This window comes from Vicugna pacos, unplaced genomic scaffold (assembly GCF_048564905.1).
Source record: "Vicugna pacos unplaced genomic scaffold, VicPac4 scaffold_77, whole genome shotgun sequence".
NCBI lineage: Eukaryota > Metazoa > Chordata > Mammalia > Artiodactyla > Camelidae > Vicugna > Vicugna pacos.
Window position 1 is genome coordinate 2,808,479 of NW_027328758.1, and position 26,040 is coordinate 2,834,518.

Genomic DNA, 26,040 nt, shown 5'->3' on the forward strand with positions numbered 1-26,040 from the left:
ATTCCAAAATATTTTGTTAAAGTTAAAAAAAAATCAGATTGGAGTTTTCATGGGAATTTTTAGTAAGTTTTGAATTATTCTAATGGGAACTTACATCTTAAAAAAACTGCTTTCCTCCATGCAATTTGTTGATGTCTCTACATTCACACCTCTTACTTTACCCCTCAGTACAGTCCTGAAGTTTCTCCATTTAGAACATGGGCATTATTTTTGAATTTATTCCAGTTTATTTATTTTTTTGTCAATTTTGTAAGTGAGAATTTTTTGCTATTATATTTGTAAATGCTTAAAACTGACTTTTAGAAAGGAAGATTCAGTTTGTAAATACTCACTTTGTAACTTGTCATTTAAACTTGTAAGTATTAAGTACTTGTTCCAGAATCCTTTCTTTTTTGTTTTTAAAAATTTTTGTCCAAGATTCTCAAAACAGTCATAGCTAAGTAGTATAGGTGGGGAGACAAATAGAGAGAGCTAGTGTGGCTCATATACAAACTGTGAGCAGTTTCATGGCTGCCTTTAGGTTGGAGAAGCCACAGAAGAGCCCAGGTTAGACCAGGGATGGCTTTGTATGCACTTGAAAGCCAGCTTTCCTGCCTGTATGGAGAAGCCTGGTGGGCATGGCAGGTAGATGATCAAGGTCTGATCAAGGTCATTGGCTACACAGAGCACTGTGTCTGTGAGAACTGGTGACCATTGCCATGGGAAATGCTTGGTGCCAGGAATACTGCAGGGAAGTTGGGGAGGCTGTGTGTTAAGGATTTTCCAGTCCTGGGAGTGGGAAGATTAGACTCTGCATTCAGATCTGAGTTTGAATTCATCCTCTTTAGTTTACTGGTCCTCTGACTTTTGTCAAGTTATACATCCTGTTTGAACTCCTGCTTTCTTGTCTCTCTAAACAGGAGAATTACGGCCTGCTGCTAGAGTGTTTGATCATGGTAAATGATTTGTGTCTATAAGATGCCACGTACAGTCACAAGCTCAGTGAGAAATGAGCTGTCGCCTCTTCTTCTGCAACTCAGTGCTCGATAAGTCATCAGGGGAAAGCGAGTCCCTAATTTGTATGTGGTGCAAGGAAGAACAAAACTAACGTCTTGCCTTTCCCTGGCAGTATTCTTACTTCTTTGCTTCATGTACCTCTTTCCTCCTTTTACTCTCCCCTTTCACCTCCTCCACCAAGAGCCTGAGACTCTCTCAGAACACTAGATTCAAATTACTTTAAATGTTGGCTCATCCCCATGAAATGACAGTGACATAAAAAAATCTGTACACATCCCAGACTTGATTGTATTTGATTTACACGCACACATGTGCACACACACACACACACATCAGGCTACCTCCCATTTGCTGAGGGAGAAGGACCACTTTTTCTGAGTTCTTATTTACTGAGTGTGAGAGCAAAGTCTCTTAAGCAGAATTTCGCCTGGCTTCGAGCATGGTTTTTTAAATTGGATTCTGCTTTGTGTCCATAGAAATATTCTCCTATTAGAAGAGAGGAAGTGGAGACATAGATATTCTGCTGAGATATTGGTGTTATCATATTTGAGTTGGAAAGGTCTTAAGACAGCATAGAGTCGAAACTTTTAATGGGTGAGAATCCATGATGGTGTAACTTAGACAAAAGCCTGGGTCTCCTGCCTTCGTGTCCACGCGGATGAAGAGGCAACTGGGTGGTGGATGGCAGGGATACTTCTTGCTTGATTTCCAGGGTCTTGTTAGTTTTCATTGCTCAGCTGCCTTTAGTTTATGTCCATGTGGCTTCTCATGGGAAAGTCACTATGTCCTGATAGACTGAGTTACTAATCAGCAAAAAGCTCTGGACCCACTCATATTTTCCAGAGTTTTTCTGCTGACCTGCTGACACTTTATATAAATGAGACCTAACAAACTGCTGGATATAAAATCCTTATTGTTATCATTTGCCCTCATGCTCCATAGGAATGGCGTGCTGTCTCAGGCTGTCTAAAGCTAGATCTAAACAAAGATAGGGTGATAGGCTCTGCTGCTGGACCCTCCCCAGTCGAATGGGATTTCCACCTTAGTTTTTAGAATCAGGCAGATAAGTTCAAATCTTGTCTTTACCAGTTATTAGCTTAGTGACCTTGGGGAAGTAAATTTACTTTTTTGGGTTCCAATTTTCTTTATCTGTAAATAAGTTCAGTATTTATTTTAGGGTTTTTGTTTAGAATTGAATGAGCTAATTCCCTCATTTATTCCTCAAATACTGATCACATGGTTCTATGCTGGTGCCTTAGTAGTTGATTACTAAGGGACTCAGCAGTGACAATGTGGGTGGGGCCCCCTGGATCATAGAGCTTATATTCCAGGATATGCTTGTAAAAGACTGGATTGCAGTGGATTTTTAGTAAATGTTCATTCCTTTTCTAATCCACATTGATTGTGTATATAACTTTATACTAATATATGGGCAATTTTTTTGCAATTTAAATCTCTTTGTAGTATTTAAGGAATGTAGTTATAACAAAAATATGTGAAATAAAATGGTTTGACTTTTATTTTCCTTTCAATAAGCAAAACAATATAAAATAGAAAAGAAAAGAAAAATTATTGAAGGAGTAGAAATAATTTTATTTCCATGGAATCAACTCCCTATGTTAGGTTTTTCCGTTCTGTTGTTAAACACCATATAAATTTGACAGGTTGTGACGTCAGTGTTGATAGCTAGGTGAGTATAATTTCTTTTTGTGGTTGTCTTTGATGAATTATTTGCACTAGATCATAAATGATGTGCATGTTACATATTGGAAACGAGGAAACAGTGGAGACATACTACCTCCAATGCAGTCATTTTATTACCGAGTCCAAACTCCTTCTGCTCGCCGCATGACTGGCCAATAAACCGGGAGATGAGGTGTTGGAACAAGGAATAGTGATTTTATTTAAAACTCTGGCAGACCCAGAAGATGACAGAATGATATCCTGGAGAACCAAATTCCCCAAGTCAGATTTCATTCTCCTTTTATACTAAAAAGGGGCGGGGTTGTGGTTGGTTGTAGAATACTTCTTCCTGTATGAATTGTTTGTCCTTTGAATCCGCTGTTCTTGCAGCTGTCCATGTGGATCAAATCATGGTGCCCCTATAAATCCTCCAAAAAAACAAAGGTTATTCTCTATTTTGCAACTTGCCATCGTTACAGAAGTGCAGATGAGCTAACATTTTTAAAGATCAGGGCCAGGAGAGTAGGCTTTCCTGTAGATTCCAGTCTAAAGGCAACTTTCTTTTACAAATTGTGCAGAGCTACCAAGTTTGAGCCTAGAAAACAGGGCACAGGTTTAAAGCCAAAGGAACAGATCTAACATAGGGTCAAAATTTTTCTTTTTTATTTCAATTCCCTTTTTAGCTTCATAGATAATTTTAGTAAGAAACAGGAGCAATTTTGTATTTTTGCTTCTTAATAACGGATGAGTGGGCCAACAATATTTTTGTGAGCAGGGATGCTGTGCGGGCATTGGGGTCACAGCAAACTCTTGTTGGGGGTGGCCGACCCTGCAACATGTCTGAAGCCCTGTGAGTGTTGGTGAGGGTCCCCCTTGCCATGGACTCTCTCCAGGAACCAGCATATGGGCATTGACCTATGGAGAACACTTTTTCGGCTTCAGGAATTTTTTTCAGATACTGCAATTGAAAAATCACTCCAGCTGGGGATAATTAGGGAAAAAAGGAAAAGGAAAAGGGTTTGGAGTAGAGTAGAAGAGTAGGACATAAGATCACGGAACCTGAGTTGTTGGCAGCGGGGCCACGCAAGAGAGAGGAGCGGAGGTGGGGAGGGGCCTGTCTCCGGAACCAGCTCCTGTACATGTCCCCGCACCCAAGCCACATAGCTTTTAATTGGCCTGGGCCACCTCTCTGGGCTGGATGTCACCCTGGGCTGAACCTTGAGAATCGAAGGTAAGAGGTGCGCAGCACTCACATAGGGGGTCACTGAGGACTTCGTTCAAGTTCACAGTACCTTTTCTGGTCATGTGTTTTCACTTGTCCTTTATCTCAGGATCTGAGGAGGAGGAGCATGGAACTCAGGGAGAGATCCAGGAAGATATCCGACTGTGTTAAGAGAGGATAGAAAAAGTGAAACGGGAAGCGAGGACACTTGCAGCAAAGTACAATGACTTCACAAATATTGCACAGAGCTGCAGGTGTAAGAGAGCCTAAGCCTGTCTCAGAGTGCAGGAGACAAGCGGAAAGGAATGGCAAAATTTCCACTGTCAATTGAAATTTTGTTAAATAGACTGCTACTGTTGTTTGTATTACTTGAATAAATGCAGGCATATTTCTGTGGGCAATTACAGGTTCACTGAACCCCACCAGCCCCTCTTGCCCCCATCGGGGATGGGCTTTCTCAAGCACAGTGCCCCTCCTGCTTGGGTGGGCCACGCTGCTGGTCCTCGCTTGGGGCCGGGCTGCTGCAGGGCACTGAGTCCCCGAGGCACGGCCTGTGATACACGATAGGAACATCTCTGCCCTTGACTTGGGGCCTCCGTTTCCCCTGCAGTGTAAGAATGCCGCTGACCGAGTTAGAAGCATGCTTCCAAGCTGTCCTTGTCCTTGGCATTCAGAAGCGGAGCCTGGAAGCTCCGGAATTTCTCCAGATTGCAGTCTACATTCACCTTCGTCAGGTGAGGGTATGCCCTTACACAAGTGGAGGAATTACTGCAGTTTTCCTGAAACTTTCTCACCACTAGTCCATCTGATTTTTCTGTGCTAGGATTCAGTATGGCCTGCTAAAAACTCTGGAGTGAGATCTTGAAACCCTAATGAAGAGGATTATTTATTTCATTTCCCTATATGATAGACTTTTACTTTTAAAATTCAGAATTTTTGTTTCTTTCAGGAATTTTTGGGGGGTTGGAGAATCAATTTTGCTCTTACCACCTTTGTGACCTGTCGCTTTGTGCCTCTCACCTGTCTTCTGTCACTTGTGAAACGGTTCCATTTGTGACCCTGTCCGGGTTGTTCATGATATAAATCATAAAGTCTGTAAAAGTACAGTCCCTATTACTCCGAAGACATTCCACAAATACTCCTTTAAACTGGGTGTGGTTTTATGAAGACAGAATCATTAGAACATGACATTGCAGGTTGCTAGTGCAAAATCCCCAAATCAATAGTCTAGCTCAACATCTAAAATCTTTCTAATCTACCTTGGATTTGTATGGATAAGTGAAGAAGTTTGCAAAGAACTCAAGACAAGGATTAGAATACAGGCAGGTGTAGCTCAGCAGTTCCTCCTAAGCTGATGCTCTGCCAGAGGGTGGATCCGAGGGAAGACGGCGGGTCCTGCCCTGCCTGAGCTGACAGTTTCATGGCAAAGAGTTTCACCAGGTGAAGAACTTGGAGTTACTTCTAAGAAGAGTGGGTCTGAAAAGAGTCCAAAAAGCGTGGGAGTGACACAATCCCATTTGTATCAAGTAGGGGAGAGTGGCTGTGGGGCCACTTGGGAGACTCGTGAGTCCAGGTGGGCAGTGTTGGTGGCTTCCTCTTGAGCGGTGGGACAGTCAGTGTGTAAAAGCGAACAGACTGAAGGCATGTTTAGTTGGTAAAAAGGAAAGGATGAATGCTGTCTGTGAATGTAGGATGGAGTAAGGCCAAGGTTTCTGTGTGGATTAATGAGGTAAATCATGATCTTGCTTTGCTGTGAGTAGAGAAAGCTGCAGAGGGAGTTCTGGGGGAAAACTGATGTGTTCAGCTGTGGGTAAAGTTAAAGGTTTTTAAATGTGTGGTCCGGGAGCTCAGGTGAGAGCCAGTAGTGAGTAGGGGGAGTTGAGGGAGACTTTCAAATAATTTTGTATTGTGAACATACAAAGAAGTATGGGTAATGACACAATTAACACCTCTATATTCGGGATTTAAAGCCCAGTAACATTTTGCTATACTGACTGCAGAGTTTCTTAATTTTTTTTAATAGAAAGAAAAAGAAACAAAATAGTGGAATTAATGAACATCTTAGAGTTGATGTGTGTCCTTGTATGTATTTTGATACCACATCTGTTTATAACCATAATCTACAAAAAGTTAGCTTGCTTAGCATAAGAGTTAAACAGAGGGCCTTGACACACACTGTTGGGGGTTGAAGATGATCTTCTTGGGCAAATTTTATAGCCTCTCTGTGCCTTAGTTGTATCTTCTGTGACTGCCCCCGGGCCCCTCATCACAGCTGATTTCCTAGACTCGATGTTGGGAGGGAGGCTGCTGAAGGGAGTAAGAGGTGGCAACTGCTAGGGATACTGAAGAGAGAGACAAAAACAGATTAAAGCCGAGAAACTGATTATAAATACCCTCAAAAGAGAAAGAATCCCGCAGTGTTTTGAGCCACTTAGTGTAAGGGGAACAAAATCACGTGGATCCAAAGCTCTTGAACATAAGAGTATTGTGGGTGGGAGGGTGTCATCATAGAAGTGTTGAGAAAAGTCCTCTTCATTTCCCTTGACACTTCCAGTAAGCATGGTTAGCAGAAGCGAAAACCCCCTGCTTCAGAGTTGAAGGTGCTGTTTTGTGCGTAACTGACCAAAGGTTGGAAACCAGTCATCAGCGGTGCTGGCAAATGAAGAGGCTTCTGGATAGGGTGGGGCACTTGCCGTGACTTCCAGGTGAACTGCTGGCTGGGGGCTGTGAGGCGGGCAGTATGTTTGCAGGGTGACCCGGGCATTATCCCTGGCTCTGAGGTTGCTGGTCTGATTATCAGACCTGGGCACAGGCAGTCCTAATGGGGCAGCTCGGGATGTGCCCTGGGACACCTGCCCTGCTAAGGGCAAGAAGAGGGCTCCCCTGAGGGGGTGTCCCTGCGGAGAATGGAAACGTCCTTCTGCAGGGGAAGAAGAGTCTCTGAGCAGGGGGCCGGATGCACAGGCAAGACCAGCCCGAGCATGGAGGTTTTGGGAAGCCAGAAGTCATACAGTCGCCTGAGCAGCCTTGTTCCTGCCAGAATGGAGGGAAAAGGTGCCGAAAAGTCAGGCTAGGGTCAGACCCTGTGGTGGGTCATGAGTGACAGGAAAGGACTGCTCAGGCAGGCATGAGAGAAACCTGTGGGCATCCCAGCCGGGGCTTCACGCCGGAGGGAAGAGCAGAGTTATAGACTTTGCCACTTATTAGCTGTGTGACTTTGAGCAATATCACCCCACCTCTCTATATATATATCTTCATCTGTAAAGTGACAGAGTGACAAGCTCGTGTCATCAGAAGGCTTAGTTTAGCTCTGATCCTTTTGTCCAGTCCTGCCAGTGCTTCCCTGCAAGGTTCTGCTGCGGCTGCTCTTACCCTGAGATGGGAGGGCGTAGAGGGACATTGTAGCACCCGAGGGCAGGAGGGGGGTGCTTTAAAAATAGACATGTAACCGCCTGCAGCTGCAGACCTGCAGTCAGTTTTGTTGACGGTCGTGGTGAGGACTTTGGAGGCCTTCGTTTCGTCATAAGACATGTTTTCCCTTGGGGACCGGATTTGACTTTGCAGATTAATGTTGAAAATTTGGGCTTCTGGCAAAGCTGTTTTCAGAAATGGGTATATAGCTAACATATATTATAAAATAAAATGCTTTTATTTAATATTTGGGAGTTTGCAGCTGTTGGAGCATTTCTGTTGGCCTGGTCTCCACGGAGGACATTAGGGTTCAGCAGAGCGTGTGGGAGGGCAGGCAGCCAGCCCTGCTGCTGTGGGGGGTTCTCCCCAGCACGGTGCTCTGCTGAGTTGACACTTCTCTGAGTTTCGTTGCCAACTGAGCAGACAGCAAATTAATGAGTTCTGGTGGGATTGTATAATGACAGGAAGAAAGAGGAAACCGTTGTTTTTCTGAACTAGAACACGCATTTGGTTCTTGATTCAGTGTGTTCCATTACAGAATTGATGAGCTGTGTCTATTCTGGGACTTCATTGAAATAATCTTTCAGACTAAAATTTAATAGTTATGTTTTATTTGGCGGGAGGGCTCGAGCCTGGATGGCAGCCCCTCAGATCGCTCTGAGGGACTGCTCCCAAGAGGTATGGGAGGAGCTAGGATAAATAGTAGCTTTACAACAAAGACCAGGTACTTGGAACAATAAAAGATTGCTTGTTATCTAAAGAAAGCCAGATATCTCAAGTTCAATTATTTAGTGCTTTTCTATGTATGGGATGAAGCAAACATATGGGTAATTGTATTCATTTCTTTGGCAAGCACCTAGCTATCTAGGGCCAGTATCCTGTCCTTCCTTATTCTGAGTCCACTCAGAGGGCACCACTGTGAGTGGCTGAGAGGCTGGGCTGCAGGCATGTCCTCACTGGGGGTTGACAGCAGCCGCTGATGGCTTGGTTTCAGCATTTTTTGTCTACTGACATTGTTGTAGTACTTTCATTCACGTTGTAGTATTTTCATTCACAGTGCTCCCCCTTTTTCCTAAATTCGACCAATATTTTGAGAGACATTTCATGACCAATTTTGTCCCACGGTGCTAGGATGGCTCAATCCTACTTCAGGTGAAGAATTTTCTGAGCTGCTATTCAAGGTGTTAGGTTATTTATCAGGCCCTGTTGATACTAAAATTTCTCTGGATCGCCTGTCTTACTACTCTATTATGATCCAGGAAATGTTTACCCTTCGTTGCTAATTCCCATACCTAGAATCACAATATTACAATTATTTTATGCAGGGTTATAAATTTTATCTATTTCTTCAAGATGTTTAGCCATCAACAATCTTGTAGGCCTAGTGACACATTGGGAAATGTAACAGACAACAATTTTATAAAATAGACAGGATATAAGCAATATAGCTAGTAACGTTAATGAAGTCACGAGTAAGAATTTAATAGTCGAAAAGCTATATTTTTGGGTTAAAAGTTTGCTTGTATTTCTGATTGAGTTTGAGTGATCTTATGAGAAATTTCATATTTATGGTCAGGGTCAGAGCAGGTATTAATTGGCCAGGTGAGGTCTCTCACCTTGTAAGATCAACAGTTGCCTAAACATAGCTATAATTTCTTTTTAAATAACATTTCTGAGGGCTATCTAGTTTGAGTGTTGGAGTAAGGAAACCCACCAAGGTAACACAGAAGTACTAGACATAGGTAATTTATCATACACTTAACAATTGGAGTAGTTCATAATCAAACTTAGGAGAAATTATCAAAGTTTTTGTTATACAAGCTTGGTCTGGTGTCTTGGGTCAGCTGTCTACCTCAGATCTCATCTCCTTCTGATCCTGGCCTGGTAGCTTTTTCTCCATTTGGGCATTGTTTTAAGGTGAGCAGTGCTCTATAGGCCAGTGCACTGCAGGGGCTGTTTCTGATAGGAAACTACGTTTCCTTCAGCTTTTGTGTGTATGGTCTAGTTAAGAGTACTTGATAAAAGTTCCTTCCATTCAGGTTGGACACAGTTGTTTAAGTAATGCCTGTTCCAGTGTGTATAATCCCCTGACTGCAGGTCATGGGGCATTGGAAATTTACCCAAGGATAGATTACTGAGCTTCAGAAACAAACCTAGTGGACCCTTTTCATAATTCAGTTAAATTGTACAGCAATGTGACATAACAGCAAGGAATGATTTGGGAAGTGTCTTAGTAAATATAGACCTCGATTAACAGAACTAGAATTTAATATCCACCAAATTAAAGTCTTTTTTTCTCTCTAACGTTAAACTCATTTTTCTCAAATATAGCCAAATCAAGATTAATTTCTTTACAAGTTAAGTCTGATTATTTGATCATATAGGGTTTTTTAAATTGGCTGTGTTGGAAGTTTTAATACGGTGTCTCAGGGTAGAATGTTAATAAGATTTGCTAAGGCCAGGAAAGCCACGTTAAGGGCTTGTCATGGATTTCTGCCTCTTTTCTCTTTAAAATCCTTAAAGTACCTTGAGATTCCTATATCTGTTAGGAGATGATCTTCTTCATTTGTTTGTTAGAGCCACTGGGGACCTAAGAGTTTTTAGTCCCTTGAGCGATCATATAGAGAGGAAATATAACTGTTTCAAGTCTGCTTACATAGGTAAAATTTATCAAATTTCTGTGATTCATAACTAGCTTAAGAGGAAGAGATTCTTTATGACTCAGAAACAGGTTAAAACCAGTAGCATTTCAAAGAAAATAAAAAGTTATAACCATATTCATCAGTTTACTCAGTCCCACATAACTAATTCTTTTAATCAGAGTTTTCATTACACATTAAAAATTTCTTACCCTGTTTAGTTCAGTGCTATTGTTTGAAATTTATTAGAAATCAGTAAATCTCCATGAAGAGCAAGCATTTTCAAAATCATCAGAAGAAAACAATTAACTGTCTATAAATGACAAAAGATTTAAAAGCATGGTTAAACACTGTTACACAATAATCTATAAAGAAACCTGGTTGCTATACCCAGAATTATCACTGGTAACATTTCAGATATACCAGAATTTTAGGGATTCCATATAATTTCTACAATATCTATATTAATAATATTTTCTCATTCAATATAACCTTAGAAAATTTATGATTCATTTGACAATACCATGTTATTTAACATGGCAAATGAAACTTACTAGTTCAAAATCTCTCCTTGGGATGTTTCAGGGGCCTCTGTAGCATCCCAAACTTAACTGGAGATTAAAAGAACTTTCATTAGAAATTGATACTTGGGGAGCTTTTAAAAACATTTCAGAACACTTGGTCAGATAAACATATAGATCATTGTAAAGTAGTACTTATTCATTAAAAAGAAAATACGTCAAAGGTAAAGGCAGAACAGATCAGCTAAGTGGTATAAGAAGTTTTACAATCTGTTACTGAACGTGGACTAACATTTTAAGAAAATTTTTTCCTCTTAACAGAGAGAAAACCAAATCTATTCTTGTACCAGCTTACTTCTAAGATTCATTTACTTTGCCCAATTTGATTTTAAACTTAGCCAATTCTAACCACATACAAAACTCTTCCCTCAGGTTTCCTCTTCCACAAGCCTTCCACAGATTTCTGTACTCATAATAGTGTGTCCCTTATTTTCTCTTCCATTCAGAAGTAGCCAGCTTCAGGAGAAATTCACTATGTTTCATTAACAAAATATAATTCCATTCTTATATCTTCCTTTACACATTTATATTACTTTGATAGGATACTGAGATCATTCCCTTAGTAATAGAGACTATTTCAGGGTGGCACCAACCATTTATTAATATTTCTAAACACCTTTAGTTTCACTGAAAGAGGAAGTTAAATGTTAAGTAATTCATATTTCAATCTTATTTTATCTGAAAATGACATAGCTATTTAATAAAATCCTATCATTTAATTTAGCACAAATCTAGAATTTAAAGATACCAAACATTTACAGATTATCTTAAGCATACATTTAAAAAATATATTTTAAAAATTTACCCAAGACTCTCATCTCATTTGCATTTAATTTACTTAAAATTTTACCAAACCACATTACGGTTATTTTTTTTTTTTTTTGACAAATCTGCAACAGATATAACAGGATCTTATTTGACTTTCATTAAACCTAGGTACAGTAAAGGTATTATAGTTAAGATGGATGATTTTAAAGATGTCTATATTTATTAGAACATACTTAAACTAAACAATATCAAATATTACCTTAATATTGAACATTTTCCATTTCACATGACGCTGAAAGTCAACTTGTTCAGTTTTTATTTCAAAAATACTTAATTTTTAAGCTCTTATTTTTTACGTCAATTGAGCAGAGCTCTTTGACTTTGATTTTTTTTTAGCAGTAGAAATATCTCACATCTATAATGTGTACGCAGGCTTATAATCAGACAAAAGCTAGAGATCTTATAGCTTAACTTTAAAACTTACTTATAAGATAGGTATAATAATAGTTGGAGTAAGCTGAGTTTGCTTGCTCAAATCACTAAGGCTTACTATTTATGAAATTGACAGTTAAGATTGCTTGACAATGTCTGAAGGACACGTCAGAATTCTGAGTTCTAGAATGCCAAAAATTTCTTGGCCCTAAGTTCTATTTCATTGAGCTAATTAATTAGGCTCAGTCCTAGGTCACTGTTTGCTGTATTTACATTTCTGATCAGCAAGACAAAGATATGCTCTTCCAGTTCCCCAGAAAACTGCTCTGTCACCCAGACCCAATTTTATGTCCTTAATTGGCATGTTTTTATCAATGAGAACAGCTGTAAACAAAGAATTCCATGTTTTAAAACTTTAAGGTTTACTTTATCATGTCTTTGAAAGCTTGCATAAGGCATTTAGCAAGGTCTCTTTTCCTTGAGTTGTAAGTTAAACCCAGGGTAAACTTTTATTATATTTTTTATTAGCCACTGAATATTAGTTTTCAGTTTTACATTATATTGGACAGCTCATGTAACTCTACTGGTTTCCTTTACTTTGTTCAATTAATGTTTTCTGAGGGACAGATATGGGCCCAGCCTTATAATACCAAGAAGGGGAAGCGTTTTTCCATTGAAACATATCTATCCCACAACATAATTAAGCAAAAGATTTTTATAAAGACCATTTAAATATACCAACTTTACAAAATTTATCTCAATTGTATTAAATCTTATACCTTTCATTTTTATATTTATTAGGTTTAATCAATAATTCTTATTTCTAGAAGGAGTGCCAGAAGCCTTTTTTGGGGGGGCATTGTATCTAATTTTATAGAAAAGTCTCTAGGATGCCCAAGTTTCAGCCAAAGAGCTTAGGCCATTTTCAATTTTTAATTTGATTAATTGTTCTGTTGTCCCAATCATTGTTCAAGTATTTCAGTCTATACATACATATATTTTAAACTGTGGTAAATAAAACGGACTTGTTTGAACTTTAATGTTGGGGGGCAGTAGGTGATCTCTTTGGCACCTTTTTTTTTTAACTTTACATAGTGTTGTATCAAAACCTTGTATCCAAATCCAAAAATATCCATTTTATTTACCTCATTCAAAATAAATATATAAAAATATTTATCCATTTGGGATAAGCCCTGATCTTTTTTTTTCCGACATTTTTACGATACTTTTTCCAGTTATTCAAACTAATTAACATTAATTATTCAAAGTTTATATTAGCATCTCCAGAACCATTTATCGGAAAGGAGAAACACAAATGTAGCTTTTCAAACCAGTATTTTTTTTTAACTATGTTCTTAGGTTAAACATTAGATATATTTTTCTACCTTTAAACTTGATTTTAATAGGTACCAATAAAACAGATGTTTATAATGAGATCTCTTTCAACTTTCACAAATTTAAAAATTTTTCCAAATTAAAAGATCCATCATTTGGCCGTCAATTTATGTATATATATATATATATATGTGGTGATTTTAAAACAATAAGTTGAAGAGGCCCTTCCACATGAGAGTGGGGGTGTTGCCTAAATAAATTTCAAAGTTTTACTCTCCAAAAGCTAAAGGCCTTTGTGGTCCAGGCTGATGCAACAAAATTTAAGATGGTAAAATATCTGAATATTGGTACAAAGAATTGCTTAGAATCCAATTTATTTGCGTGGCCACCATATGTACAAAATACTTCTACCTTTTGTATGGCAGAGTCCAAGGTTCCCTTTAAAAAAAAGTACACATATATACACATACATACACACACTTAAAACACCTAGAGAAAGATAAAACATTTACATTTCAAGGACACAGGAAGAGAAATCCAAGTTACCCCTAAAGGGGATTTTATTTTTATAATTTCAGAATTCCAAAAAATGTTTTTATCAGGCCTGGTTAGTTACTTTCAGAGTGAGTTTTTTTTTTTCTAATTCCCAATTAATGTTGTAAGTTTTGTACGTATATAAACCTGGCTGGGGTAACAGTTGGAGGCTGGCAATCTGTCATTTCTTTTTATTTCTTTTCTGTTTTTAATTTTTTTGAAAGTTCTATTCCCCATTGTAAGGTCGGGTTCTCAGAATAAATTTGCTAGTAAGATTTCCCGCAGGAACAACTCTATGGCATGAAGTCTTTGCCTCTACCACTCCTGCAAGATTCTCTGTACCTGAGAAAGCTGTTTCCAGCCAGGAGGAGGGCCTCATTTTTGGAGTTGAAATGTTCCTCATAAGAGTTTTACTTTTATCCTGAAAAATTCAATGGATGTAACCAAATTGAGGAAAACATTATAACAGGCTCTTACTTAACCACTCAGTCCTGAACCCAGTGTCTTTCAACTTGGACCCACTTGGGACGTCTCCACTGGGTGAGTATTTTCCTCATATGTTTCCACCAGCCCCACTTCAGACGTCTCCTCAAGGTGGGTTTTTCCCATTATCATTCAACCAGGCCCCACCCAGTATGTCTCCACTGGGTGGGTAATTCACCCCAGTTTCTTTCAACTTGAGGGCCACGTACCTGGATACACCGCCAGAAAAAACTCAGGATCATCAGCCAGTATGTGAGATCCGAGAAACAGGAGAGAGACACCCAAATTCATCTGGACTCCCCGAGGAGGCTGATGGGCACAAAGGGCCACTGCTGGTACCAAGGCTCCGGTTACTCGGAGAGTTGAGGTGGAGAGAAGTCTGCTCTGGATCCCTTCATGGTGTCCACAACTGTTGACTGAAATACATGTGCAGCCTAAAAGTTAAGAGTTATGTTTTATTTGGCGGGAGGGCTCGAGCCGGGATGACAGCCTGCCAGATCTCTCTGAGGGACTACTCCAAAGAGGTTGCGGAGGAGCTAGGATATATAGGAGCTTTACAACAAAGACCAGGTTGTTGGAACAATAAAAGATTGCTTGTTATCTAAGGAAAGCCAGGTATCTCATGGTCAAGACTTTAGTGCTTTTCTATGTATGGGAGGAAGCAAATATTTTGGACTCATTGAATTCATTCTTTAGACAAGCACCTAGCTATCTAGGGCAAGTATCCTGTCCTTTCTTATTCTGAGTCTGCTAAGTGGGCACCATTGTGAGTTGCTGTAGAGGCTGGGCTGCAGGCCTGTCCTCGCTGGGGGGTGGCGGCAGTCACTAATGACTTGGTTTCAGCATTCTTTGTTTACTGACATGGTTGCAGTATTTTCATTCACATTGTGGTATTTTCGTTCAGGGGCTGATTATGGATAATCTGAAAACTTGGAAAGCAACCGAGATGGAATTACTGCTGGTACCTTCTAATTTAGTAAGCTGTGTGCAAATATAAACTTGGAGGAAGCATACAAAACGATTTAGTGGTGTAGGGAAGGGTTTCTGCACATTAAAGGAGAACGCAATGCAGAATTCCTTAAGTCCAACTTTCTTTTCTGTAGTGGTTTCTGGGAACAGTTTATGGTAATTAACCAACATTGACAAACGGTGGCACACATTGCATTTAAGAGCTGGCCGGCTCTAAACTTGTGTATTGGATAGGTGGATTTCATAGGCAAGTGGTCAGGTGGATGGGAGAGAGATGGAGCCAAGGCCTGGGCCCAGATTCCGGTTTAAATCCCATTTCATCACCATAGGGCCTTGGACTAGAATGTAACCTCTCTTAACCTGTTGGTGAATATGTGCAATGGACGCGATAATATTCGTTTCTTCCTGGGATTGTTGTAAATTCTAAAGAGTATTATAGCACACATGAAGCACTTAACACACTTGCACTAAGCAGTGTTCACTGTGTGGCCGCCACGCTTGGCGTGTGTCAGAGCCGGAAAGGCAGCATATGTCTATTGAGGACGCACTGGTAGCCCCTTGGCTAGGTTGTGAATTTGGTGATTTCCTTTAATCCTTGAAACTCTACGTGACATGGGCAGTTATTTTCATGGACAGATGATGAATCTCAGGGTAAAAAAGACTGTTATTTGCCCAAAGTCAGACCATAATTTTGGATGCAGGGGCCTCGGTTCAGCATGGGCCCCTGGGCCTTCTGCCCTCTCCGTTCAGCAACAGAGCCAGATGTGGGTTCAGCTGTCTCCCAGCCCAGAATATCCGGCAGGCCGCAAGACACACCTGGCCCTGCGCTGCTTGAGCAAAAACTCTGGAGGAGAGGCAGTTAGAAAATGGATAAACAGAAAAACAGACGACTGCAAACTGCTATCAGCTCTGAGAAGGAAAGGATCACGTCTCGTCGTGCAGAGCTGGGAGCTTTCCCATCGGGGCTGCTCTGGGGGCGTTCATCTCAGCTATACAAGCTCTGCTGCTGCACCAAGGCAGGAAGGCAGGGCACGTGTGGCCAGGTAGACAGGACCTTGTTAATCTTACTCACTCCCCATTCAGCTGCAGCTGTCACGGGCAATTACCTAGTAAACACATGTCGGCCATAATCATCAAGCACTTTGCTTGGTAGTTTTATTGGCCCCACCTTTGAGATGAGGTAATTGAACCTGGGGAGTTTGCTGCATGCCCGTGATTTCCTTGGAAATACCCCCACTGGTCTTTCCACCTAGACTGGTGTGGCTGTCATATCCCAGCCTTGTGAATGGCATCGTGTAGCTTCTCCGAAGCGGCCCAAATGACTGACATTGATTTTCTTAATTTGTAGAAAATGCTATGTCACAATAAGAGAAAAAGGTAGTAAGAAATTGTTTCAAAAACTAGAAAAAAATCCAATTCTTCCCCAGCTGGGGTAGCGTACCCTGTGTCACTCACCCTGCTCACTTCCTGGCATCTCCTCCCTGCCGACTCCGCGTTCAGAAGCCACTCTTAGCCTTTGAAGAACATTTTGCCTTATGACACTGTTGAATACGACCTGCGACCTCTCTGTCCCTGGTTAACTCTCTCTTCAAAGCCATTTTAATTTTATGCAGGCTCCTCCACTCAGATGTAAGACTAGCCTGTTTAAACTTCTTGATGCAGCTCCTTAATGAAGATCTTGGGAAGGAAACCCAGCCAAAACCTGGGAGGTATGCACAAAGTGACTGCAAACCCAGTATTTTGTGAAAGTCAGAATCAGAGGAGTGGGTGATTCAGGAAAGGCTATTTTAAGGTGGAAAGGGGAAAGTGAAAGGACGCAGGGTGTGTGAGAAAGAAGCATCTCCGTCCCAGCCAGCAAGGCACCTGCGTTCAGGATGGTGTGTGGAGAGTGCAGACTTCTCACAAAGAAAGAAGTGGTGGGATGGGAGGGAGAATAGTTTGGTACTTTACTGGGGAGGGAAAAAGTGGGTTGAACATTTCCTGGTTGAAGAAAAGGATTGTGACATGTTATGCTTGTATTTTGGAGAGAAGGGTTTTGTGGGGACAGGCCAAGGAGAACGCTCTCTGGCTGGGGTGTCAGCACAACAGAGAAACACAGAGAACCGGGCCGACCCCAAGTCCCCTGCTGGGGGAGAGGCTGCCCGCCAAATGGAGCCCTGTTGTTTGCTCCTGTCCCTTAGCTAGGGTCTCAGAGCTCCCTTCATAACCCAGTCCTTTTGATACAAGAAAAAAAACGTGGGGCATGAGAAGGGCTGTGTCCCAGGATTTAGTTTAGCCCCTGGGATGTGCCCCACCAGATTTTGTTCCTTTTCTTCATGCAGTAAAGTATTCAAGAGCAAGCCAGTGTTGAGTAAAGATAGATTTATTCAGAGAGATACATTGAAAGGCAAGAGAAACATCACGACGTGTGGGGGTTTGATTCTCAGATTAAAACTAGGTACACACTCCACAGACTTGAGTGTGGGCCTTCCCCGAAGAGGGAGCGAGAGGGATGCCCACGAGGTTAAGCTGTGTTGCTGGCTTTCTTGGGCTTGGTGGTTTCATATGCTAATAAGTAGAAGGACCAGCCTTAGGGCAAGGGGCCGGGATTCCCAGCGAGTTACCCATTTCCCACCCTGTGACCTTTTGTGGCCAGCCTTGGAATTGCCTTGGTGCCTGGGGCTGAGTTATTCACAATGTTACTATTACAATGGGTGTTTAATGAAGCTCAAGCTCTGCTAGAAGTTAAATCTCTTCATCCTGAGCCTCAAGGCCTATTGGGGGTTGAATCCTTCGCCATTTTGTTGTTAATTGCTGTGGCCTTCCTAGAATGTCTCTGCTCTGCCCCCTTCCATCCTGTCTCACTGTGATGACACAGAGAGAGCAAAGGCTGGGCCCTGCCTGTGCTCCTGCATTTAACAGCGGGAGGTGTAGGATGGGCTTATGATGACTCTGAGTGGTGAAAAGGATGTTTCAGATTTTCCCACGTGAGACATGGGGACCTGCCAGCAGCCACCGCACATTTATGTCACGGGCATTATCGCTTGTGTTGTTGCGGAAACAACAGGCCAGCCAAGAAACAAGCACCACTCGGAGGGTGGGAGTACTGAGATTTACTACGCAGGCGGGCTCAGAGGGGCTTCTGTTCCGAAGCTCTGAGCACCTCCAAGACGTGCACATGAGGTTTTATAGGGTTAATTACAAGTATGGGGCTATTAGCCAATAAGGCTCAAACAACAAGAAGCAAGGAATCAGTACACTGAAGCTTATCAATTTGGAACAGATCACGTTACTGTCAATTGTTGAACTTGGATTTACGAGTTAGCTTGTTAGCCCAGTAAACTGACACTAAACTTCAGATTTACAAGTTATCCCAGCAAAACTTAGATGAGTAAACCGATACTTATCACACTTGGATACTTGACTTAGCTTGTTAGCCCAGCTGGGATTTTCCTTCACTGTGTCACTTATCTTTTCTATTTTTCTTCTTTAAGTATTTAATCCAAATGTAATATCAAAGTTTTTTGGAAAAGAATTTCTCTTTCTTTTCTTTGGGGCTATTTTGGGGTGGTAGGTAATTAGGTGTATTTATCTGTTAGTGGAGGCCCTGAGGCTTAAACCCAGGACCCCGTGCACGCTAAGAACACACTCTACCACCTGCCCCATCATCTTTTTCTTTTTGCTTTAGCTGCCAAGAATCTTACAGCTGAATTTCTAGTCGGCCTTTAACACTTGCCCTGACTTCATGGAATCCATTTTTATGACTTTATCTCCCCCTGGTATCATTTAAGTATTGAATCTCCATTTTCTCTTCGCTCTCAGTTTTGCCTTTTTGTTGTTATGGTTGTTAAGCTGTGTTGAAAAAATTGATTAATTTCTCTTTTAGCATGAGGCTCTAAGTAAACAAATATGTAAACAAACAGCACACTTAAATGGTTTTATACATTCTAAGCTGTTTAGTAGTTACTTAAAAACCGAATTGGATATTACAGTGATAACATTTTTAAATTAGTTTTTAATTTTTTATAAAGATATAGCTGATTTAAAATATGATATAATTTTCAGGTGTACAATAGATGCTCCATTTATATTTACTGAAAAACTTTGGCTGTATTCCCTGTGTTGTATGATACATCCCTCTAGCATGTTTACATTTCATGTTGCAGTTTGTATAAGAAATTTGGGTAACGCAGAGTCTGGGACATGGATGTGTCTGACCCAGGTTCACGCAAACCCTGACTGTCAGAGCTCAGGCCTTCACTACTGTCTGCAGGGGAGCGAGTGGAGGCAGCTCTCGTCAGCGCTGGCACCACCCTCTCAGTGGCAGTGACAATACTGACTGTGGACGTGCAAAGTGTTGTTCCAAACTTTACATGCATTTCTGCATTTAACAATTAAAGCCCTACTGTGAGGAAGTGTTTTATGTTTTTAATGAATAATACATTTTATTTTGATATTGATAGAATTCAAACCTACGGAAAATGTACAGGAGTAGTACAATAAACGCTTAGATACTGTTCACCTTAAACGGCACTATTTGGCCTTTTGTGTCTGGCTTATTTTAGTATAAAGTTTCAAGGTTCATCCATATTGCAGCCTGAATCAGTACTTTATTCTTTTTGTTTGATAATATCCTTCTTCTTTTTTTTTGTTTTTGGTCTATTTAAAAATGTTTTCATTAAAGTCTAGCCAGTTTATACTGTTGTGTCAGTTTCTTGTGTACAGCATATCACTTCAGTTAAATAGTAACATTCGTGTATTCATTTTCATATTCTTTTTGAACATAAGTTACTATAAGATATTAAATATATTCTCCTGTGCTATACAGTGTAATCTTGCTGTTTATTCTATACATACTCAGTATCTACATATCTTGAACTCCCAATTTATTCCTTCCCACACCCTCTCCACTCTGGTAACCATAGTTTGGTTCCTGTGTCTCTGTGTCTGTTTCTGTTCTGTAGATAAGTTTATCTTTTTGTTTCTTTGGCTTTTTTTTTTTTTTTTAGATTCCACATGTGAGAGATCTCATATGGTAATTTTCTTTCTCTTTCTGTCTTATTTCACTTAGAATGACATTCTCCAGGTCCATTCATGTTGCTGCAAATGGCATTATTTTATTATTATTTTATGGGTGAATAGTAGTCTATTGCACAAATATACTGCAACCTCTTTATCCAGTCATCTGTCACTGGACATTTAGGTTGTGCCCATGTCTTGCTATTTTAAACAGTGCTGCTGTGAACATTGGGCTGAAGGTGTCTTTTTGAATTATAGATCCTTTTGGATATATGCCCATGAGTGGGAATGCTGGGTTATATGGGAGGTCAATTTTTTGTCTTTTGAAGAACCTCTATACAGTTTTCCAAAATGGCTCCACCAAACTTCATTCCCACCACAGTGTAGGATGGTTCCCAATTCTCCGCAGCCTCTCCAGTATTTATTGTCTGTGAACTTCGGAATGATGGCTATTCTGACTGGTGAGAGTTGGTACTTGATTGCACTTTTGTTTTGCATTTCTCTGATAATGATATTGAACAGTTTTTCATGTGCCTATTGGCCATTTTTATGTCTCATTGGAGAAATGTTTCTTTAGGACTTCTGCCCATTTTTGAATTGAATTGTTTGTTTTTCTTTCTTATTAAGTGTACAAGCTGTTTACATATTCTGGAAATTAAGCCCTTGTCAGTTTCATTTATTGCAACAATTTTCTCCCATTCCATATGTTGTCTTTTAGTTTTGCTTACTGTTTCCTTAGCTGTCCAAAGGCTTGTAAGTTTAATTAGATCTCAGTTGTATATTTTTGCTTGTATTTCTATTGCTTGAGTAGACTGCTCTAGGAAAGCATTGGTGAGATATATGTCACATGTTTGCCTATGTTTTCTTCTAAGGGGTTTATAGTCTCTTGTCTACATGTTTAAGTCTTTATCCATTTTGAATTCATATTTGTGTATGCTGTGAGGGAGTAGTCTAACTTCATTGATTTACATGCAGCTGTTCAGTTTTCCCTACACCATTTGCTGAAGAGGCTGCCTTTACTCCATTGTATGTTCTCACCTCTGTCAAAGATTCAATGACCAAATGTTTGTTGGCCTATTCTTGATAATTTTGTTTATCCATTCATTGATGGATGGATATTGTTAGTAACTTTTGGCTACTCTGAATGATACTGCTATGAATATTGATGTGAAAGATTTTGCGAGAATATGTTTTCGTTCTGTTGGCTGTACAGTTGGCCTGCCACATCTGTAGTTTCCTCTTCATGGATCGAGATGGCTGATTGTAAAGGGACTCGAACATCCTTGGATTATGGTATCCAGGGTGGGATGTTCCTGAAACCAACCCCCCGAGGATCCTGAGGGATGACTCTATATGTAGGAGTGGAATTGCTGAGCCATATGACTGTAAACTTTTGAGGAAACACTAGGCTTTTCCAAAGAAGCTGCAGCATTGCTTCTTTCCAACGGCTGCGTATTGAGGGTTCCCATTTCTCTGTCTCCTGACCGACACTTGTTATTGTCCATGATTTGATTATAACCATCCTAGTGAGTGTAAAATGAGACCTCATTTTGATTTAGATTTCGCTAGTGATGCTAAGCATCTTTTCATATGCTTATTGGCCAATTGTGTATCTATTTAAATCCTTGGCAAATTTAAAAATTGGGTCGATTTTCTTTGTATTGTTCAGTTGTAAGCGTTTGTTTATATCCCGGATACTAGCCTATTATTAGATATATGATTTGCAAAATTTTTCTCCTATTCTGCAGACTGTCGTTTCACTTTAATTTTTTTAAACAATAAAACAATTTCTTTATAGGGGAGGTAATTAGATTTATTCTTTTTTCTTATTTTTGCCAAGCACGCACTCTATCACTTGAGCTACCCCCTTCCTCTTTCATTTCACTTTCTTGATTATGTCCTTTGTATCAAATGGTTTTAATTTTGATGAAGTCAATTTTATCTGCTTTTTTTTTAATCACTTGTGCCCTTGGTATTGCATCTAGGAAGCCATAGCCTATATTATGACCACAAAGATTTATACTATGTCTTCTTTTAGAAAATTTATACATTTAGTTTTTACGTTTCTGTCTGTGATCCATTTTGAATTAACATTTATTTGTTATATAAAATACTGGGGTCCAGATTTCAGATTCATTCTTTTGCCTGCAGATACCCAGGTGTCTCTGCACCATGTGTTGAATAGACTATTCTTTCAATGGAGTGTTGTTGGAATATTTGTGGAAAACTGACTGTAAATGTAAGTTTTCCCCCTGGATTTTTTATTGTGTCTCATTGATTTATGCATCCAAACTTATGCCAGTACCATAATGACTTGAGTACTATAGATTTGTAGTAACCTTTGAGTGATTCCTCCAACTTTGCTCTTCTTTTTCAAGTTTGTTTGGGCTGACCTGGGCCACTTGCAATTCCATATGAATTTTGGAATCAGTTTTTCAATATTTGGAAAGAAGTCAGCTGGAATTTTGATAGAGATTCCATTAAATTTGTAGATCACTTTGGGGAATCTTAACATTTTTGACAATATTGTCTACCATTTCATGAACATGGGATGCCTTCCATATATGTAGATCTCTTCAATATTTTTTGGTGATACTTCAAAATTTTCAATGTACAAATCTTGTAAAATTTTGTTAAATGTATCTCTCATTTTATTTTTAATGCTGTTGTAAATGGAAAGGCTGAACTTCCTAAGGGTGGGACTATATAACAATTTATTTATTTCTAGGATTCCTACACAGCAAATACACTACATTTGTATTTGCTACATAAATCTATCCACAATTCTTCTCATCCCTGTGATATAAGAAACCAAGACCTAGGTTAAGCTGCCTGAACACCTATGTGGACTTGAGAAATGAGACCCTTTGGTGAGGCTTTGTGCAGATGATACTGAGAGCTTATTCAGGATTGTTCATCTTAATTTCTTTTAAACAATCCTTTCAGTGTATTTAGTCAGATACATTAAGAACATGACCTTTTGTTGTGCGGAGGATCTAAGAGTAAAATTTTCAAATGATTTCTAGTGTGTGTGTTGTACTTGAAACCTAATTTACATAAATCTTTGAAGATTTATGTTTCAGGAGCTTTGAGGGAATAATACCTGTCTTTATTCAATAACTACAACTAATTGCTCAAGCAACATGTAAGAGTTTGAGCAAACTGCCCCCGCCCCGTAGTGCTGGGTAGCTGCAGCTGTAAATGGAGTCAGCGCTTACCTCTCCCAGTACGCTTGTGCTGATCTGCTCAAAGCGGTTTGCCCAACAGTTTGTTGGTGGTCTTTTGGACAAAGCCATAAAGCATTGATTGAAGGTTGCTGGAATGGAATCTATTCTTATTAATATTAAGTAAGCACATATTGAGTGCTTACTGTATGTTGGGAATAGTCCCTCAGCCTCACATGAAAATTATTTCTCTTAAAATCTCTCATATTTCCTTGTTATTCACACTTTACAGATAAGGAGACTGAGGATTAAGTCTTCTCTCTTTTGTGGGGAGCTCATTTTCAATGATGGGAAATTGTAAGGAAAAAGATATTGCTTCATCCTGAGAAAACATTTTTCTGAGAGTCAGCATTGAAGAGGGTGACCAGTGAAGAGGGTGATCATTGTTTGAGTGAGACGAGCCCCGGGTTGTACGGATTCAGCATCCCTGTCTGCACACGGCACATGTAGTGCTACATGGTGGGTGAGGTGGCACGGCTACACAGGGGACGCGGATGCCGGGCCATTGGGTTGTGCTCAGGCCTGGTGGGGCATTCTCCTAAGGGCAGTGGACCGTCATTGACAGATTTTAAGTAGGGGAGTGGGGTGCTCTCATAGATCACTTTTGTCTTGTAGAATGCTTAGAAACATTTAGAAGGCTCGGTAGGAGATGATGTGATGAGTCAGAGTAGGGTGGCTGCGAGGTGTAGCAGTGTTCAGTTTTCAAGTGATTTTCAAGCCCAGGTTTGTGGCTCAGTAGCCGTGTCACTTTGGATGACGCACTCAAGGAAGTGAAACAATTTACCTAATCAATTGAAGCAGTGATGTACCGACTTCCCAGGACTGCTGTGGAAATCCAGTGAGATAACTTGTGCAGAGTGTGCAGCGTGGTCCGCAGCACAGAGTCATTGCTGAGTGAGTGCCAGTGAGTACCTGGTAGGTCAGGTGTGGGTGGTGGGACTTGGTGACTGAGGATATCTGGGCCCTGAAGGAGGGGTCCAGTCACATCTGTGAGTGATGGGCCTGAGCTGGGAGAGGCAGGGAGACCTTGCCCCCAGACCAGGGGCCCTGGGCAGGAAGGCTATTGGAGGAGCACCATGAAGTCAGCTCTTTGCAGGTGGAGTTGGAGGTGCTCTTGAGACATCTAAGTGCAGTGTCACGAGCTCACAGAGGAGGTCTTATCCCGGGCTGTGCATTTTCCTATAATCTCAACCCCTGAGGACGCCGAGGTATTGATCACTGAGCATGAAGTCATACTTGACAGGACAAGTGAATAGTAGTATCATGTCTGTCATCAAAGCTCACGTCTCTTTATTCATCACTCACTTTGCTAATTGGGTACTTACAGAGCTCACTTCATCACCCTTCCCTGGGCTCAGGCTCCACAGAAAATAGCTGGTGAGTCTCCCTCTTTACCAGAAGAAGAGACATTTAGCTGGTAGAATTCTATATCTTGCCAGACTTAGAATTTTAGTTTGTTGGTTTAATTCTATTTTCTGTTGGCCATCTCCTGACAGGAGAGACGTTTTACCTCATGGTCAGGTTTCAATTAGCTGTTACTGAGAATTGCTTATCTGATCCATAGTGTATGTATTCTATTAACTTTGTAGAGTACTTTTCATTTTTCTGTCTTTGCCCTTTAATTTTGTTTGCCCCTTCAATTTTCTATCCTATTTGGGGAATAATTTTATTTTTTAATTAAAAAATATCTGTTAGCAGTTAAGAAAACAAAAGGAAAGAAAAGATGCACATGATAGCTAAATTTAGAAAATATCTTGTATGTTTTCTGTCTCGGCGATGGAGGGTTCAAAAACTCGTGAAAACCTTCATTACATAAGTTCCTTAAAATGTAGATTAAGAAATAAAACCTTCCTTCTTCATCTTTCAAGCTGCAAGGCTAATTGTCAAGAAAGTGAGGGGACATCCTCAGAAGCCAAGACAAACCAGAAAGCAGGGATTCTGGGAGATACGTGAGCCTTAGAAGCCCTGGGGTGCCTGTTGGCTCCTGAACTGAGATTCAGTTGCCCTGGCAGAAGGGCAGGATTTGAGCCCGAGGCCTCTCACACTGGGTGTTGGATGGCTGTTCTTATGTAAGGCGAAGCACATCCTTAGGATCCTGCTTTACAAAAGGGTGAATTTGAAACAAAAGAAAAAATGTATTCCTCAAGGCAAGGAAATAAGGAAAGTCAATTTTTTTCAAAGAGGGGAAAAATAACATATATAAAGTAAGGGTTTAGTTTAAAGCTGTTATGGCATGAGAGTGACCACAAACTCCTGGCAGAAAATCTTATTAGCTCCTCCCAGAAAGAGTTGTTGTGTTTTGAATGAATCAGTGGACAGCCATTCCGAAAAAGGCCTCCAGAGTCTTCTAGATCAAGATACTGGACCCAAATACCTCCCTTCCATGGTCTCACTTAAATAACCAGAAAGGTTTTAAAAGAAAGAAGCAATAATCATAGTTCTATTTATTGACATTTTTATATGCTAGGAATTCAGAGGTGACTATGGAGTTGTCTCTTATTTTATGGACCTTAATTTCTATTTGACATAGTTGGGGAACTTGATGGAGGGTGTTGGTGGTCTGTTGCAATTAGCCAGGAGAGGAGATTAAGAAAGCAGTGAAGGATGGGTGATATTTCTAGGTGAGGACAGTCCTGTTCAGTTGGCTTGTAATTGCAGGCTCGTTGAGTTGTCACTGGAGGGAGTTGATCTTATGGAAAATGGACTTAACTCAGGCTTCTTCAGAATGGACAAGTGAACCTGGAGAAAGACAGTCAAATCTGTGC